The sequence below is a fragment of the Pinus tabuliformis genome, chromosome 3_2 (genome assembly GCF_031772625.1).
Source record: "Pinus tabuliformis cultivar Carrire ecotype Pingquan chromosome 3_2, CPIR1, whole genome shotgun sequence".
NCBI lineage: Eukaryota > Viridiplantae > Streptophyta > Pinopsida > Pinales > Pinaceae > Pinus > Pinus tabuliformis.
Window position 1 is genome coordinate 1,269,149,411 of NC_142302.1, and position 18,840 is coordinate 1,269,168,250.

Genomic DNA, 18,840 nt, shown 5'->3' on the forward strand with positions numbered 1-18,840 from the left:
CTCATGAGTCAATTAATTAAATTTTCTGGCAAAAATAAATTAAAAATGCTAAGCCATAAATTTAATTAATTTAGAAATAATTAAATTCGCCAACATTTAAAATTCGTGGGTTTTAAAGCTTTTAATTAATTTTTTGAGGTCTCGACCAAGGGAATATTGAAAATTTCAAGATATATTGGACCCTTCGGCCTTAGTAGTTAAGTCAAAGTCAATTTTTTGACATAATTAACTCAAAATAATCATTTTTGAAAAAAATAAAATGAAATTCGATTTTCCTTAAAAAATGAATTTAATTTCAACGATAATGATTAAAAGATCATTTGATCTTCATCAACGGTCGAGATTATTTTGACGGTGATCAAGCCATCTAATTGTTAGAGAATTTATCTATAAATTACAGGTCTCTCTCCATTATTTGGATTCGATCATTGAATCGTGTAATTGCTCTGAAAAGCTCTTGTAACTTTTTTTGGTTAATAAAAAGCAAAGACTTTGGGGTTTCAAACAGTGGTATTCCTCTTTCAGATTTATGTGGTAACATTGCTCTTCATACTTTGCTGCTTTTATTTGTATTTGCTGGATAATAGTCTTTAAGGATTGATTTGTGCATAGGTATCTTGCACAAATTTCTGGGTTTTGAAAATATCATTTTGATTTGATAGAACTAGTAAGTATCTCTATTTCTTGACGATTTTATGATTATTTTAAATCTCTATTAATCTAACAACCAGATCTAAATGTGCAAAAGTTATTATTCAAGATTTGGGTGTTTTGGGAAGTCCTCAACTAGACCAACTGACTCTCAGATTACAGAATCTAAAGAGCCTACTGTTTTTAAGTTCTGAAGTCATCTTACAAGATATTTTATTTGTAGGATTTTCTGGGATTGTGCCTCTTTAAAATTTCCAGTTTATTTATAAATTCGTGCAAAATTGTTTAGATCTGGCTAATAGAGGGATTGATCTGGGAGCGGTGTTGGACACATACTCCTCAGATCTGCTAGACTATTATTGTAGATTTGTAAATTTCAAATTTTTTTAATTCAATGGGGTCTTGGGTATTTCATATTTTTGTATATACATGTTTTGGGGTTTTCTATTTTTTGTTTGTGCAAGAATAGATCTTAAGATTGTCATCGATTTTCGTGCATTTTGGCGACATATCTAGGCCCTGGAAGGCAAGATTTGATCTCCATTTTATTTGCAGGTAAAAGAAAAATTTCAGAAAGGAAACTCATAAAATTTCGATCCGGGTTCTGCAAATCTTGCGAAAGATCATGGGCAAATTGTTTTTTGGGGCCTACAGGCCCTTCACTAGCCATCTTCAGCTCTCGGCCCCCTTTCTTTCCTCTCGACCCTCACCTCCTTATTTCTTCGAGATCCTTTCCTTCCCCTCTATCTTCTCGGCCTAGCTCACAGACTCCCCCGTTCCACCTTTCTCCCTCTCAGCCTAGCTCACGGCCTCCCTTATCCCTCCATCTCCTATCCTCTCGGCTCCCCTGCTCCTCCTTTCTCCATCTCCCTTACGGCCTCCCTCATCTCCCTCTCAGCCTCCCTCCCTATGTTGGCCATCTCCAGCTCTCGGCCTCAAGGGCTTTCCTTCTTGGCCCTCATCATTGCAACCTCCCTTCCTTCACCCTTTTTCACAATTTTTTTCACCAAATTTTTCCCTAAAATTTCCAAAGATTTTTGACAAAAATTCCCTAAAAATTTTAACAAAATTTTCACAAAAAAAATTCTAAGTTGGCATCTGGATCTGAAGATCTTCAATGATTTGGGCAGCTTATCTCCAAGTATCTTCAAGCCCTTAAGGGCTGACTAGTGCACATCCTCTAAACCCTTACCCCATTTCATTGATTTGATTGAGAGCAAGAGTAATATTGGCATAGAGTTTCAGTTAACTGATGCTTGACAAACAAATTTAGTTTGCATCTTTTACTCCAGTACATTTCAAAAATAGAATTATCTTCAGAAACTTTTGCATGCTAATTGACAAATTTCTTAATATTATTTCACTGTTTTTCCAGTAATTTATTTATGAGTTTTAAGATCAAATGCATCACTAGATTGGAAATAGTTAAACCCAGAAATTCGCTAAATTGTTAGTTATCAATTTGTCATGTGAAGTTTTTGTCGTTACACATAGAAAAAATCTTAATCTTGGCATTGCCATTTGTTTTAAGAGCAGATTACTAGAACTGATGACTTTGCACCTAAGTGCATTTGTTTTTACATGCTCATTCAAGTAGGACTAATTTAGTTTTACTTATGCATCTAATGATCTCTGATTGAGTACCTCATACAAATGGATTTCTGAATATAAAGTGTTTTATTTCTAGCATTTTACATTGGTTTCCTATTGTGTTTTCAGTAATTACTTGTGCAGACTTCATATTTTACATTGCTGGTATAAGTATTTGTTTTCACAATAATATCATTTTTCTGAGCCTTTAAGTTAAAAAACACTCACAACATACCTCAAACAAAATAACTCATATTTTAGGCCCTCCTTTCGCCATCACATCATTTCACTTTGCATTTGCATACTAAGCTAGTACTTGCACATTAAAATTTTACTTCCAAGCATAAGTTTGGTCGATAGAAGCATTGAGGGATCAAACTTAGAACAAGCATTTAACTAAAATTAACCAAGTCCCTGCATTTCACATAGTTTTAAGTTTTGCATTTGCATATAAGATAGTCGAATTATTTAGCAAAAGTTTCCCATCCATTACTTGGCCTTTATTTCCTTCGCAAGATAGTTAACTCAATTAACTCCACAAGGCACTGGTATCATTTTCCTCAAATCAAATTGAATTCTTCAAAATCTTGCGCAATCTAAACAAGTATTGGTTGCTTAACTATGTCTCCCAGATTGGTTGGTTCACAACTAATCTTCCTCATTCAATTTCCATAGGATCTACCCCCCTTAGTCTGCTATTGGGAGACAACTCAAACAGAGAGATTGGGGATCAGGGTGACAACCCCTGATCTGAGTCGTTGTCGCAGTGCCTAGACATTCTATGCGACAACAAGTTGCATGACCAACCAAGTTATCATGTGGATTATGAGTAGCTATATCAATTCATATAGGAACAGGCATATGTATAGAGGTGTAGAAAGGGAACTTCTACATTCAGGATACAAGAGAGACTTTTCAACAATAGATGTCCTTGATATGTATAAAGATCCATCTGACGAAAAGGACATAAACCTTACGGTAGTGGTCAAACAATAGCATTTTCAGTTCAATACAAATTTCATTAGCTCTCAACCTCCTTTGCCAAAACAACTAACTATAAGTTGTGGGTTTCAATATGTTCTAATTCTTCTCAATTGTCTCAACATTTGTGTAAACATGTGATTAGGGGTAGCAAGGGAGGACAATAGTTCTTGTGCAAGTTCTAGCTAGAGTCTACAGTCAAGCCTTCCTTGCCTATTGAGTTGCTAAACAACAGTGATGAGTGGTTTTATTCTTGCAATGGGAAAGATAATTATATCAATCTTAATTGATATGTGGGCCGAAGAAGCCAAGAGTAGTCTAGGTGAAAAATGGCATTCCTTCGATCTTCTTCCATGTGATGATCATTTCATTGCAGGGCTTATCCAAGCCATGAAATAAGTGTCGAAGTATGCTTATCACAGGTTTGATGTTTCACTATTTTGCTTAGAAAATAAGCACAAAGGTAAAACTCGAGGTAATGATAAGTCTATTTGTTGGTTGCGTTACTTATATGGCTTTACTTGACATCGTTTCTCTTTTATAAGAGTAGGATAAGATGAATAAGCTCTCTAATATGAGCATTAGATTAGTTTATTTGCTTTTTATTTCATTACAATTCCTTTCCTAGGTATAGTTGCATGCTTTCATTTTGTTTTTTTCCATTTTGCAGGAAGGGATAAGACTGTGTCCTATTCCCTCCATGTATTTAATGAAAGATTTTGTAGATGTATTTCAAAGTTTTAATAGGTGGAGACTCTAGGGTTCTCACATCCTTTTAGGTAAAGCATGTGTCCCACAATTGAAGCTAGTTGTTACCGCTCTTAAAGTAGGGTACCTATCTGCAATTTTTCCATTTGAAATCACCATTGTAAGCCAAGAGAATGCAAGTCAAAGCCTTGGAGGCCATGTGATGTTATATATTATGGTATCCTAAACCTATTATGGTCAACCATGAGGTTTGATGTTTCACTATTTTTCTTAGCAAATACGCACAAAGATAAAACTATAGGTAATGAAAATTTTATTTGTTGGTTGCATTGGTTCTATGGTTTTAATTGACATCATTTCTCCTTTATTAGAGTAGGATAGGATGAATAAGCTATCTATTATGAGCATTAGATTAGTTTATTTTCTTTTCATTTTATTACAATCCATTTCCTACGTATAGTTGCATGCTTTCTTATTTTGATTTGTTTCCATTTGTAGGAAGGGATAAGACTTCGTGTCATATTCCCTCCTAGTATTTAATACAAGATCTCGTGAGATGCATTTCAAGTTTTAATAGGTGGAGACTTTAGGGTTCTCAAATCCTTTCAGGTAAAGCACGTGTCCCGCAATTGGAGCTAGTTGTTACCCCTATTTCAGTAGGGTACCTATTTACAATTTTTTCATTTGGAAACACTATTGTAAGCCAAGAGAATGCAAGTCAAAGCCTTGGAGGCCATGTGATGTTATATATTATGGCATCCTAAACCTATTATGGTCAACCATGCTCGAACCTCTTAAACTCCATTCTGATGTCCTTTTGTTCGATATAGGATTTGAGGGCTTAGGTTGGACCTACTTGGACACATGGCTTAGAGGAGTCATTGGTTTGTAGGGGTAATTGCACTACATAAGGTTAGTCCAGCCCATGTTTTGAGCGAATCTATGCATTATCCACATGGTCATGCGTCATAAATCTGTATGTATTTTTTGGCCTTGGTCATTATCATTTTTATAGTTCTCAATATGACAATCTCACAATAATCACTCAACCTATCTGGAGAGTAATCTTGAGTCTCGCGCTGAAAGGCACCCTCTCAACTCTATGGTTGAGTGATTTTGGGCCTCTAGGACCATTCTTCCTAATTCTGGTCAACATACTTGACCCAGGAAGAATGACTGATCTAAGGAAAAGGTTGAATGAACTAACTATGTTGATGTGTCGATCCACTACCTGTGGAAAGCATCATGCTCAATAAGTCGTCACTTGGAGTAATTCACCAATTATCTAAGTCGTCACTTGGAACCTAGTCAACACCTTTGACCAACGTGAAACCCTAGGCTATTACCATTCCTGCAAGCTAATTGAATGTTAACTCTCCTTCTCGATGCTAAAGGCACTCATCTCCCACCTAGGGAGCACTTCAGGCCTTGATGTTCTCTGGGCCATTCTCGCTAGCCACATTACATGGCCCCTAGTCAATACCTTTGACCTGTCAATATCCTAACCTAGTGAGAATGCCTGCCCCTTGATGCTACAACAACAATACACCCTTTGAGTGAGGGAAGCATTCTCAAATAATCTAAGTTTGTCCCTGAAGTATACAAACTTCACCTTGGGACAGAGGCTTTGTGTAAGATACCCTTCTCGAAGCATTTGAAAACTCCATGAATTTTCTGAGTTTTGGTCGAGTGTCCAGTATGGCATGTTGTCAAACAATTGATAAACATATGGTTGTAGATGTATTTTAGTTAAGTTTAATTCCAAAGAGTAAACAAAGCATTGAGAAAATGCCTCTAAACTCATCCACAGAACAACGTATTATTAAAATTTAAAACTAAACACAAAAAACGTATTATTAAAATTTAAAACTAAACGCAAAAAAGGTACTCCACTGATATACACTATTTATCACTCCATAAAGGCACCATGCATCAGTGAAATATGGCTCAAAATTACACAACAGTACATATTTAATTTTTGAACTAATATAATGACTAAATAACACTACAGAGACAAGAACCTAGGAATGTATTTCAGCGATATGGTGCTATAGGACCCATTTTTTTGTGACAACAGTTCAATCCTTCGTCAACAAGTGTTTTCATCCAGCAATAATAGAAGGTACTCAACCCTAGTTAGCAAGTGAAACTTGTCTTAGAAAGGCACTAGACTTGGCTCTCTAATAAATAGGTGACTTGACCAACAATATACTAGAAACTCAACCCCCAATGAAGACTAACCTCAGCTCCCACAGAATGCAGCCCACTTGGCTCTCTTTTGGCAGTGGCAAATTCAGACTCTTGTGGATGAAAGATCTCTATCCAACGAAGCAATACTTCCCAGCTAGCTCGACCCACAAAAGGGTATTTAACTCGACCTTCAATAGTAGATGAAGCTCATCCCTCCAACACAAATTTGTCTCAGCCTTCAACTCGTAGCTCAATCTCAACCAAATGAAGAGGAATGTGGCTTGAGAGTTCAACATAACTCGGCCTCCTAAAATCTTAGAAGATGGCACCTTCAACAAAGATAACTCGGTAGCTAAGTTGTCAAGATAACTCGGTAGCTCATCCGTAATGGTAGTTGAGTTGTCAAGATTTGTAATGCCAGGGTCCTATGCTGATTTCAAGAGGAGATTATCGTGTTGTCGTTGCGCCACTCTTATCATAACTAACTATTGCAGCAAAGTGTACTGCTAATTGTTGGTGTTGATTTTGGTAGCATCGTATGTGCTCTAGCCATGAAAATTGGTGGAGAGGCTAAAACACATGAGATCTCCAAGACCCAGAAATCGTTTGGGGAAATTCCACCCGAATGGAGAGATATTAAAATAATTAATATTTTTAATGAGACCCTAAGTCTAAACTTAGGAAAATTAAAATATTAATGTGTATTAATATAATATGGGTGAGAAAGTTCTAAATAACGAGGATCAAGCCAAATCTAATCTTAGTCGTTGATTAGGGACTTAATCTCAGCCATTGAATCGTCAACAAGAAAAGTATAAGAGGAGGCTTGAGAGTCAGTTGGAGATACACCAAGTTGATCAGTCAATTCGATTTTCTGGGGCAGGGTTTGCTGAGAAATCGAGTTAGTGATCTGTTGCAGCGAGGGGCAGTTCGGCAGAAGGCCAAGAATACATATCAAAGAGGCAAAGAAAGTGCCATAGAGACGGCGCAGAGCCTAGGAAGGTTGATGCAAAGGCAGCGCAGAGAGCTGCAGAGCTCACGCTGGGTTGAAGAGGTTGCGCTGAAGTGATTTTGTGGGCCAGACTGGGAGTTGATCAGCTAACGCAGAGCCATAGGAGGGTGACGCAGCCCCTGGAAGTGACGCAGTTCCAGAAGATAGTTTGGAGCAGCTTTTGCTGCCCAGCTAAGGAACAGTGGAAGTTACTATGGGGCCAATCATCTGATTGTTGATTAGTCGGAAAATCTGTCTCCGGAGAAAGGTACTTCTGCCAAGGGTAATCCCTGAAGGGTGAGCCATTTCTAGCACCCTAGTTGTATTCAAAAATCTGCATAATAATAAAACCCTCATCTGTTGCACCGGTTTTCCCACATTTGGTTTTTCTAGGAACGATTGTCCAAAAATAACGGTGTCCCTTGTGTTGTCTCAATTTATTTCAATTGTTGATTTGTATGTTTGTGAAGGCTGCAATTGTGTTTATTTCGATATTTATGCATATAAATAGCTTGTTAATGTAAAAGACAAGTAGGAGATAATAAACTAGATATTGCAATAGGGGTTTCTGATGTATTGAATTCAGAAATTTTCACAATTGGAACCAATTTGTGCCTCATTTTTATCCCTATATGCAACCAATAGATGGACACCATGTATCATGAATCAATCCAGCATATGTTAAACTGCCCTGCTCCCGCCGGAGCACACAACGAATTTTGTTATATCCCATCTCTTAGTGATGTACCCAATTTCTACCTGGAGCCTACATGCCCTCCTATAAAAGAGGTCTACCATCCACTGTGCCCCATGCTCGTACAATGCCTCGAAATGTCCTACCGAAGGTGTGTCATGCAACTCTCTCCTAATCATCTCCCCAAGTGCGTACTTAAGGGCGGAACATATATTGCCTCTATAGTAGGTCACGCAATGCCTAATCTTATATTTGTCAACTCGTGCACTGAAAATTTGCTTGAACTGGTAAGTTTCTCTCCTGAAGCACTATGTCCCATCCCACTGTCTCAAGTGAGCCTCCCATGTCTTGTTGCTTGTGATGATAACATCAAGGGACAGCAACCAAATCCTCTGCGACTATAAGCAATACAATGGAGAAATAGGTGTGTGAATCCCTAGGGGTATGATCAAGAGATGCTCATCTGTCCCCTCATCGATCCTAGGTAAGATAAACCCACTGGTACAATTGACGTCCCTATCAGGAGATCTCTCTGGAGGCAACACTCCAAAATTCTACTGTGCAACATCATACACTACTGCATACAGCTACATATCCCCAAACTCATGTGCATAACACTATACTTCGTTGCATATCTCTGTGCACCACTGGACACCACTACCTACTGTTGTACTTCCCTCTATGGTCTAGTATCCTACATGTGCCAATGTATCTGCCACTCTACTAGTGAATCCACTATGATGTGAGTCATATTTTCTCATTTGTCCTAGTAGACTTGAGCGACATGACCCCTCACATGCTAAGGGGGATGTCGTTGTTGTGATAATCCTTAGTGGCTCTTGTGCCTAATACATCAATGGAAGAGCATTGTCTCCATACAATGCCCTAAATGGTGGAATACCAATGCCCTCCCATCCGAATAACCCCTGCCTAAAACCCTGCACATAGATGATGTGCCCAGACTTCTCCTAAAATCTGCTCATAAACTAACTGGCCACTAGTGTTGACTGAGACTCCTCTAAAGAATGTGTGCACTTGGTCGTTGGGCCAACCATCCCACCAACGTCATAGTCATCCTGCACCTCCAATATATGATGGAAAGACCCACCTGGATCCAATGCCGACCTGGGCTTCCAATATCCACTCTGCTCGTGTCAACTGAACCTAGATCCCAGATGGATGTATCCTCATCTGAAATATACCTGTCTCCACATCCCATTGGTGCATAATTGGGAACCTCTAGGACATACCTCTCTTCTAGTGCCAGCTCATCTAGGTGCTCCTCATGCTCAACTATCACAGTAGCCTCTTTTATCAAATCATGACTGCCCCTAACATCCTCTTGTTTGATGGTTTCCATAGTTAACTGGTTGTCTGTTATGGAGCATGAAGAGCGCACATAACTCAAATCCATACAAACTTGCTCAACCTACAACTTCCTCCTCTTTCCTTACTAGCGCAACATGATATATCTCAACAAGCATGAGTATGTGATCTCTGTCTCAAAGGTGTAGGCAGTCCAATTTCATCTCTACTAATGCTTTTCTAAGAATCTGAAAATCTGCAAGTGAAGGCTCTCCTCCCAAACCATCATGTGTCACTACACTTCTCCAACAATAATCTGCCACCAATACCTTTGTATCATCAAAATGCCTCATGGATGCAACAATCATATCTTCACCTACCTTCAATTTCCCTACCAAATGATGGGACTCATGGTGACCATCATAACGCTTCCCAAAATCATCTTCCTCTATGTCATCCTTCATGCCTAACAACTGAGAAATTGGATCAACATCCAAATCTTTATCATGATTAGGTGCTAACACACCCGAATCATCATAATTATTATTAATAATTGATTGGGAAACTTTATCATATGTATTGTCAACCTGTCCATCACATTCACTGTCGTTATCAACCTCATATGATAGCTCTAACATAGTATTAAAGGATATTTTTTCAACCTCATTGCACACATCCTCAACATGAGCAATTGCCTGTACTTCCAAGAAGTCGTCCACTTCTTCAAATTTGAATCTCTCTTTTTTCTTCCCAACCGATAAGAGTGGCTTCAACCATTCAGGATGCTCTAGCAATGTTGTAAAATTCTTTTGATATCCAGGCATAGCTTGCAAAAAGTTCCTCCGTGAGTTCCTCATTTGTCTTCATCTTTCCAAAGTGGAGTGGGTTCTCTGCCTTGATAACTTCAGTACTCATCAAACTGTCGTGATAAATTGCCCTTCAAACCATATAGTTGTCCAAGACCATGCTCGGAATATCTTGAAAACTCCACAAATTTTCTGAGTTTTGGCTAAGTGTTCAACATGGCATTTTGTCAAACAGTTGATAAACATATGGTTGTAGGTGTACTTTAGTTAAGTTTAATTCCAAAGAGAAATCACATTACTGAGAAAATGCCTCTAAATTCATCCACAAAAGAACGTATTGTTAATATTAAACCCAGAAAAGGTACATTGTTGATATACACTATTCATCACTACATAAAGGCACTGTGCATCAGTGAAATATGGCTCAAAATTACACAACAATACATATTTAATTTCTGAACTGATAAAATGATTGAAAAACACAACAGAGAGAAGAACCTAGGAATGTATTTCAGCAATATGTGCTACTGGACCCCTTTCTTTGTGACATCAGTTCAGTCCATCATTAACAAGTGTTTTCAACCAACAATAATAGAAGGTACTCAGCCCCAGTTAGCAGGTGAAACTCATCCTAGAAAGGTCCAGACTTGGCTCTCTAATAAATAGGTGACATGGCCAGCTATATACTAGAAACTCGACCACCAATGAAGACTAACCTCAGCTCCCACAAAACACAGCCCACTTGGCTCTCTTTTGGCAGTGGTAAATTAAGACTCTTGTCGATGAAAGATCTCTGTCCAACACATCAATACTTCCCACCCAGCTCGACCCACAAAAGGGTATTTAACTCGGCCTTCAATAGTAGAAGAAACAACCCTCCAACCCAGATTTGTCTCAGCTTTCAATAAGTAGCTCAGTATCAGCCAAATGAATAGGAATGCGACCTAGGAGTGCGACAGAACTTGACCTCCTGGAATCTTAGAAGATGACCCCTTCAGCAAAGATAACTCCGCCCCCTTTTCTTGGCAACTTGTCCTCAGATTCTTGCATTGGAAACTTGGTATCTTCGTGGGTATTCTCATCCTGTCAAAGATATGTGAGAAACTCAATATTAGAGAAATAAAATCAAAGGATAAAACCTTTTACCTCCATTTTCTCCCTCAAATCTTCTTTTTCAATGAAGCAAAATCGTGAAATCTAAGTGATTCCGGTTTTCTGCTAGCTGGGCTGTATGGTTTCAACACCGAAACTAGTTTTCTGCAAATAGGGTTTCCAAAACCCTAGACTCTTCTCCAGGAGCTTTCCAAAATTTCTTTTTCTCAAATGGCAAAAGTCTAGAATGAGGAGAGACCCCCTCATTTCCCTCTTCTATAACTCATTTGCCACTTTTTCCACCATTTTACTGTTTTCCTCCAATTAAATAATAAAAGCACTTTTCCTTTCATAATTTAACAAAGTGACTTTTATTAACTAATTAAAGCCACTTTTAAAGCTCGAAAATGCTTAATTCATCGCCATGGTCACACTAGCCACCCAAAGCCCATTTTTGTAATGACCCATTTCAATCTATAAGCAAAAGAGTATTAGCATGCATACGATGTATGCATATGATAGCTACATATGCACACATCACATGTCTTGCACTAGTATACTTATTAAATAATTAGGAAAAAATTAAATGAATGAAAAGGGACTAAAACACCTAAATTATCAATAAGAGAGATATTACCTAAAATCCGACATTCAAAAGATACATATGAAACACTTCGTACTTATAAGGTGTTAAATAAAATTTATAATTCCAATCATTCTAAGATAAATATTGATCATTATAGAGTTTAAAGTTATAAGCTAAATATTGTTAATATATATGTATATAAATACATATTTATGTAAGTCAAAGTTTTTCAATTAATATCATAGACATTTGATAACTATTGAATTTGTTATTATAATTAAAAAATTTATAAAAGATAAAATCATTAAAGTTTAAAAACATGACAAAGACTTTAAGATTTATATTCATATCCTTACCTCATTCTACACGTAAAGTTAATCTGCCAAATATAATCTAAGGAGGGCAGTGGAAGAAGGCAGTGACCGCCTAGGAAGGTTATTTATCCCAAGCACGAAGAGGCAAAAGGGGAGGTTTTTCGAAAAGAGGAAGACTAGAAGGAGAATAGGGGATCTAAATCAAAGTTGGGGTTTCGATTATTCTTGAAGCTTTTGGGCAAGAGGGACCGAAATACTCCAATTGGGAAGTATTTTGGAGTTGAGTACCAACGTTGTGCTCAACTTGGCTAGGAGGTTTGGGAGCGGAAGCAAATTGGGATCATCTTCAAGCTAATTTCCAGGTATTCCTCTGCACTTAATTTTTCAAATTCTATGTCTAGGTAGTGATAAGTTCAAGGTAAATTAAGGATTCTGACATAATTGTTGGGATAGACGTATATATATTATGTAAATGATGACCTTACACTTTTCATCATTCTGCACTGTAGATCTTTTTGCCTCGATTCCAACAAGTTATTGCATAAAGGTGTTTCTCCAAGGAATCAAACCAAAACAACACCTTAAGCATAATTAATTAAAATATGTCTATTAAGAACTTTGTTTTACGAAAATCGTGGGAATGCAATGGAACCAAGAGTGAACCGTGCAGAACTGACCCTAATGATGAAATATGGTAAGCAATCCCAGTCAGACCCATAAAACTCGTCTAAAACCCTACAAACCCACCAATGGAGTAATCTCACTCCTATGACCCGGTTGATTGGAAATCCCTTCTAACCATGTCACAAGGTAATCCAAAACAATGTTTTACGACTCCGACTCCGACTCCGACTCGGCCGAGGATCGACTCCGACTCCGACTCCGACTCGGCCGAGGATCGACTCCGACTCCGACTCCGACTCGGTAATGACTCGGCCGGCTCGATTTCAATGATTCGGTCGTTGTAAAAAATACATTAAATATTTATTTTTTTATTAAAAAACATAATTTTAAAGATTTTCATTCATGTTTCCAAACACACAGTGGGTGAAGACAGTTTTGGAATTTATTGAAGGTGCTTGGCCCTTTCTTCTAGACCACATATGTATTATGAAGTATCTGTGGCTCCATTGAAGCTACCTGGAACTATAATCTTGAGCAGTCACATAAAATGCTTGAATCTCCATGTTCATTGCACATGCTAAGTATGAGTTCTGTTGAGGTTATGACAATGTTTGCATTAACAGTTTTGTTGGTGACTCTTCATCCTACAGCAGCATGTAAAAGTTACACAATTAACCAGTCCTATTGTTTGCAGCATTAAGGTGATTGAAGAAGTCTTGGTAACAGTATGGTGGTGGAGCACATACATGTGCATTGATCTTTGGATCCTTGATCAGAATTTCTGAAAGGGTTTGTATTGTTGATATGAGTATTTTCATAAACATTATTGTCCATACTGTGATAGACAGAAGATGCAGCCTTCTCTTCTGTAACTTTTGATCCATCACATGTGAAGGTTTAGGTCTAAATATTGACTCTACCGTAGTCACTATCAATACCCTGGTTTCACAGTCACTACAACTCTACAGGAGTAAGTTCTGAGTACAGTGACAATGACACTATCAATAGTATGGTAGTATATAATAAAGTTGACATGATATAGATGCATTGCATGGATGTATGACTGGATGTTCATGTTGACATTACCTTTAGACAATACCATTGATCTACATGACATCACAATGCCCTTGGTATGTGACAGCATTAGCACTAGCAGTCACCCTATTGAAATTTGACACCAGTGACTTCTATATTGTGAGACAGTGACCTATTAGTATTGACAACGAGACAACCTTTACTTTGATATGTGACTATGACCGTGAAACTTTGGCAACAGTAATAACACTATACACCTTCAGCAAATCTTCACCTTCAGTAATAACACTTATATTGTGATTTGGGGAGTGACTCGGCCAGCTACCCGGCCGGGTTGACCGAGTCACATATGACTCGGCCGAGTCATTGGATGACTCGGCCGAGTCATATGTGACTCGGTCAACCGAACCGGGTAGCTGGCCGAGTCACTCCCCAGGCCTTTGACTCGGTTCGACTCGGCCGAGTCGGAGTCGATTCGGCCGTTTTGTAAAACAATGATCCAAAATTTGGGGAAATTACACTTTATGAGAATGTCAACATCCTGCTCGTCTGTAGAAATGCATTGGAGCCTAACTGCTACCTTTTGTACTATGTCCCAGATGTGATGGTACCATGATCTCGATGTGCGTCGACCAGTCATCATGGTCATCTCTTGCACTTGATCAAACAATCCTACGAGTAGCTTCTGAAGCCACACTACTTCACAACTTGCTAAACTAGCTAAAATATACTCGGCCTCTACAGTGCTGAGTGCAACAAATGTTTGCTTCCTGCCCAAGTAAAATCCAAACTGAATGTTGAAAATGTAGCGAGCAAGGTCTTTTGGCTTATGCCTTAGCCAGTGAAGACCTTGAATTGTCCTTGTGAATTAGACTTCAGTTAGAATGAGTTAGGAGCATCCTAAGATAGAATTAACAAATTTTCATTTGCTCTCGGAAATACAAAATGATGCTAGAGAACTTGCGGCTTCTCCCTTGCTCATATTGTTGTGTGGGGCAGCGATTGATAAGCTTTCTGATACAAATCACCCAGAAGGAAATTGTTCATTCTGTTTGTTCCCTTTGGACATGGAGGATGCCCAAAGTGGGTTGAGGCCTTTCATGAATCTGATGTCCTGCTTTCATTGGTTTCATAGTGATTGTTTTGGAAGGTGGTGGAGGTGGCTTCAGGAACAAAATCGGCTTAAATCAGCAAACTAAGTAGATACATCTGTGTCAAGATTAGGAAAAAATGAAGATGTGGGAGTTCACGCTGATTCCAATTCTAGTTCACATTTTAACAAAGTTAAAGAGTGGGTTTCAGTAAATTGTCCTGCCTGCCACAAGGAGATTCATGTAAAAGATGTTGAACATGTGTAGCAGTTTTTGATGTCTGATTACCACATCCAAGAAAGCAATAGAGGAAGCATGGTCGACAGCAGTATTCTATTAACAGATGAGGAGATCCAGAGGAGAAAAATTTGCAGAAATGTTCAAGGTCCAGAAAGAATGTGGTGGGATTATTGAACCTAAAAAGCTTGATGTGCTTTTACCAGGGATGTTTCTGCCTGGTATGGCTAATGCATCTGTTGATGCACTAGATAGTGGAAATCAAGTTGTTTCCATTATTGAAGAAACAAATTTGGGTCAAGGTTCAGTGGAGGCAACAACTTCTGTGGACTGGAATGTACCTAGCTCTAGTACAAGTGCTCTATCTGTTAGCAGGGCAGAGATGTTGGGGGATCATACTACAGTCGAACACTTGGAGCCTGGTGTCAGGGAGCTGCAATTTGGTAGGAGTAAAAATGACTTCAGAATGCATTATAATCAGCAGTTTCTCATGAAAGAAAGAAGAGATCAAGGCAACACACAGGCTCCCAACCAGAAAAGACAGTTTAGCTCAAGAAAGAATAGGATGCTATGTAGTGACTTCTCAAATGTTGAATTACTTTGTACTGGTGCAGGAAAAACAGACACTGCATTGTACATTTATCATCAGCTCAGTGACCGATCTAGTTTCGAATGGTTCAAAAAGCTCTCGATAGAATTATGATAAATGGAAAAATGGTTATTGTTGCACATCATGGGACTACTGTCAGAAATGCCGATATGATTGTTGTAGTCTATGTTGTAGTCTAGCGTGGTTCTATAGTTGAAAAGGGTTCACACTCTTAGGCCATCATGATACCTTCTGGGACATACTCCCAGTTCATACGTCTGCTGGAAGTGTGTCAATAAAAATAACAATATGCAAATGATCCTGATTATCTGAAAATTCATTTGGATGAATCCAATACCACTGGTTAGGTTAGTAGTCAAAAGTTATCTCTTAAATGGTATATAAGCAATGCATAAATTGGTGGTAGCTGTAAGTTATAACTCAGTTTCATTTTCATTTTGCTTGCCTGGTGGAGTTAGTCTCCAGGAAGATGTTCAAGTATGCCAAAGCAAGCCAAAGAAGGGCTTCATGAGCTGTTTTTTATCTAAAAATCAGGGGGATGTGGAGCATGGTCAATTAAAAATAAATAAAAATGTTCTTGTTTTATGCCTAGCATCTCTCAACAAGTCAGAGACTCCATTGTTTATAGTGGGATCCATTACGGCAGTTGTTCATGGGGTTATATTTCCTGTTTTTGGTCTCTTGTTTGAAACATCAGTAAGTGGCTGCACCTTTGGTAGATTGTTATTTCTGTCCAGGACAGATGTGCACAACCCCCCTTCTCAGGGATGCTCATAGAAGTGACCTCTGTTATCAAGAAAATGTTATGATTAGTAGCTTATCATCCCAAGCTAGCAAGAGTAATGTTGTAGACCTCGGCAACAATTCATGTAGGCCCCACTTTATGCTGCAGCTGATGTGTATGTGATAAATGCACAGGGTATTCTGGAAACATTTGGGAGCACTTAGCCCCGAGGGTTAGCTCAATTGATCAAGGTCTCGTTGCTAAAGCACCTCGCCATTGTGAGGTCACGGGGTCAATTCTCCTCGACACCCTCCGGGTTAGGCTCTGATTAGTTTGGCTGGCAGGATGTGATCCCTTCGGGTGGATCTATCTGGATTTTCCTCGAAAACAAACAAACAAACAAAACATTTGGGAGCACTTGGTCTAAGTGTATTTCAACAGAGTAACAATTGAAGATGTAAGAAATTTAATACTACTGAATATTAAAAGTTCTGATGGAAGAAGTATTGTAAACCATACTTCAAAAGGTGGCAAAATTGAAAAGGTATACTCCTCCCAAATAGAATAAAAGAACAGCTAATTAGATTAGGTGGCAGAGTTGTCCTTGATTATAGGGCAATTAAGACAGCACATAGCCATAGGTGTCAAGGCCATTTCTGTTTTTAGGAATTTGTTTCATGATTCTAGGCAGAGGCCTAGCTTTGTAAAAAATAAAGTCAACTACAGATTAGAGACGGGTGGGCTTCTGGAGAAAGACTTGTAATCTCCATTTTTTAGCACTTTGCTTTCAAAAGATTCCTATTTCATCTTATTGTGAGTTTTATCGTTTGTAATTCTCATAATCTATTCTACTAAGTTTTTTTTTAATTACATGAGACACCAGAGAGGTTAAGCTGAGGATCGGCTTCCCTTAATTCCCCTGGCAATGTTATGTTTAAAACTGAGTTTATAATATAAACAAGCTGTTTATATTATACCTCTGCATTCATTAATTGTTTCCCTGATTTCATATAATTAAGATCTGTTCTTTTGTTGAGCCATAGAATGCTATTCTATGCACTTTATTTCTATACCAGATAGTTGATATATTCAGGGCAATGTTTTAAAAACCAGAACCATGATAAACCAATCTCTGAAAGTTCCAAGGTATTGAAAAGGAAGGAGTTAAAAGGTATGCCCTTGGAACTTGGAACCATGATTCCAAGCCGATAGAAACAAAATATGCAAGGTTTGCTCATTTATATACCCTGTAAAGGTGAATATATCAAAATGGCATCGAGTACAATACATATCCGCAACAAAATACACAATCAATGCGGCTCTAAATGGCCTCTAGATTCCGAAACAATGCTCTAAGCTATGGGATCACTGAACTACTACAAGTCTACATATCAGTGATCAACAACATGATCACTCCTCATCATGATCAAACTCATCACCACTACTAGACAAGAGATCATCAACATGAGCTACATCAATAATATGGCTCCGAGTTTGAGGACTCCTAAAACTCCTCTACAACTTTAGTAGTAGTAGCAAAAATACACATCAAAACTACAAATCACTGATCAACATGGTCACTCATGAAACTCATCATTGATTCAATGCTACTAGAAATACATAAACATCATCTAGCTCCAAGTCTTCAGACTTGGTTTGCTGAACCTTATAACATGATAGAAATTGAAAAGGTTTAACATGCCTAACCAATGATTTTGGTTTGAGTGAAGGGTTCATCTCCTCAACCTTATAATGTGGTAGAAAAAAATTAGCATGCCTAACCAGTTGTTTTCCTTTGAGTGAAGGGTGTATTCTTGTTAAGGCCATGGTAGAGGAGTTCAACAATCAATACCACCAGCATCAACAAAGTTCAACAATCAATGCCACCACGATCAATGTTCTTAAAGGGCTTCATGCTCTTGATCAAATGCCAATATCATACCCTCACACATGATAGAATCAAATGGAAACATTGCAAACCCCCAAACCATGAAATCCTGAAAACAATTAAGTCTGTTGAATTTTGAGGGAAATCTAAAATTCTAGTTTCTCCGTATGAAATCCAATGAGGTCGAAACCACTCTCAAACATCATAAGTCATTTCATGGTAATGTTAAAAATTTAAGTAAAAGGATGAAAATGAAAATTAAAGGAAATGTCACTTTTGTTAGGGTTGAGATGTGTTAGGAAAATGAGAGGGTAATGAAATCTAAAATTCTAGTTTCTCCATATGAAATCCAATGAGGTCGAAACCACTCTCAAACATCCAGAGCCATTTCATGGTAATGTTAAAAATCTAAGTAAAAGGATGAAAATGGAAATTAAAGGAAATGTCACTTTTACTTGCCAACATTGTTAGGGTTGAGATGTGTCAGGAAAATGAGAGGGTAGGTAGGTTTTTCTTGGAGGGACTACATTTGGAGGAAAACAACACCAAATTTCCCTCAAAACAACTTCAAAACTCACAAAAATGCATTACGTGGGGTTTATAGTTGCCCTGGCAATAAACCAGCCAGTTTAGGATGGAACCGGCCAGTTTGACCACAAGCCGGCCGGTTAGGACTAATTTGTCCACTTTTTTGGCGAAATGGAGGGTCAAACCGTGTTTTTC

The 18,840-nt window shown here is 38.2% G+C and overlaps 1 protein-coding gene and 1 pseudogene across 1 annotated transcript in view; one reads left to right on the plus strand and one right to left on the minus strand.

Annotated features, from left to right (window-relative positions):
* LOC149185366 (ubiquitin-conjugating enzyme E2-23 kDa-like) overlaps positions 1–18,840 on the minus strand; it is a 57,774-nt gene that overhangs the window by 7,411 nt on the left and 31,523 nt on the right. The gene's annotated exons all lie outside the window — the stretch shown is intronic.
* LOC149185367 (uncharacterized) lies at positions 13,588–15,598 on the plus strand (annotated as a pseudogene).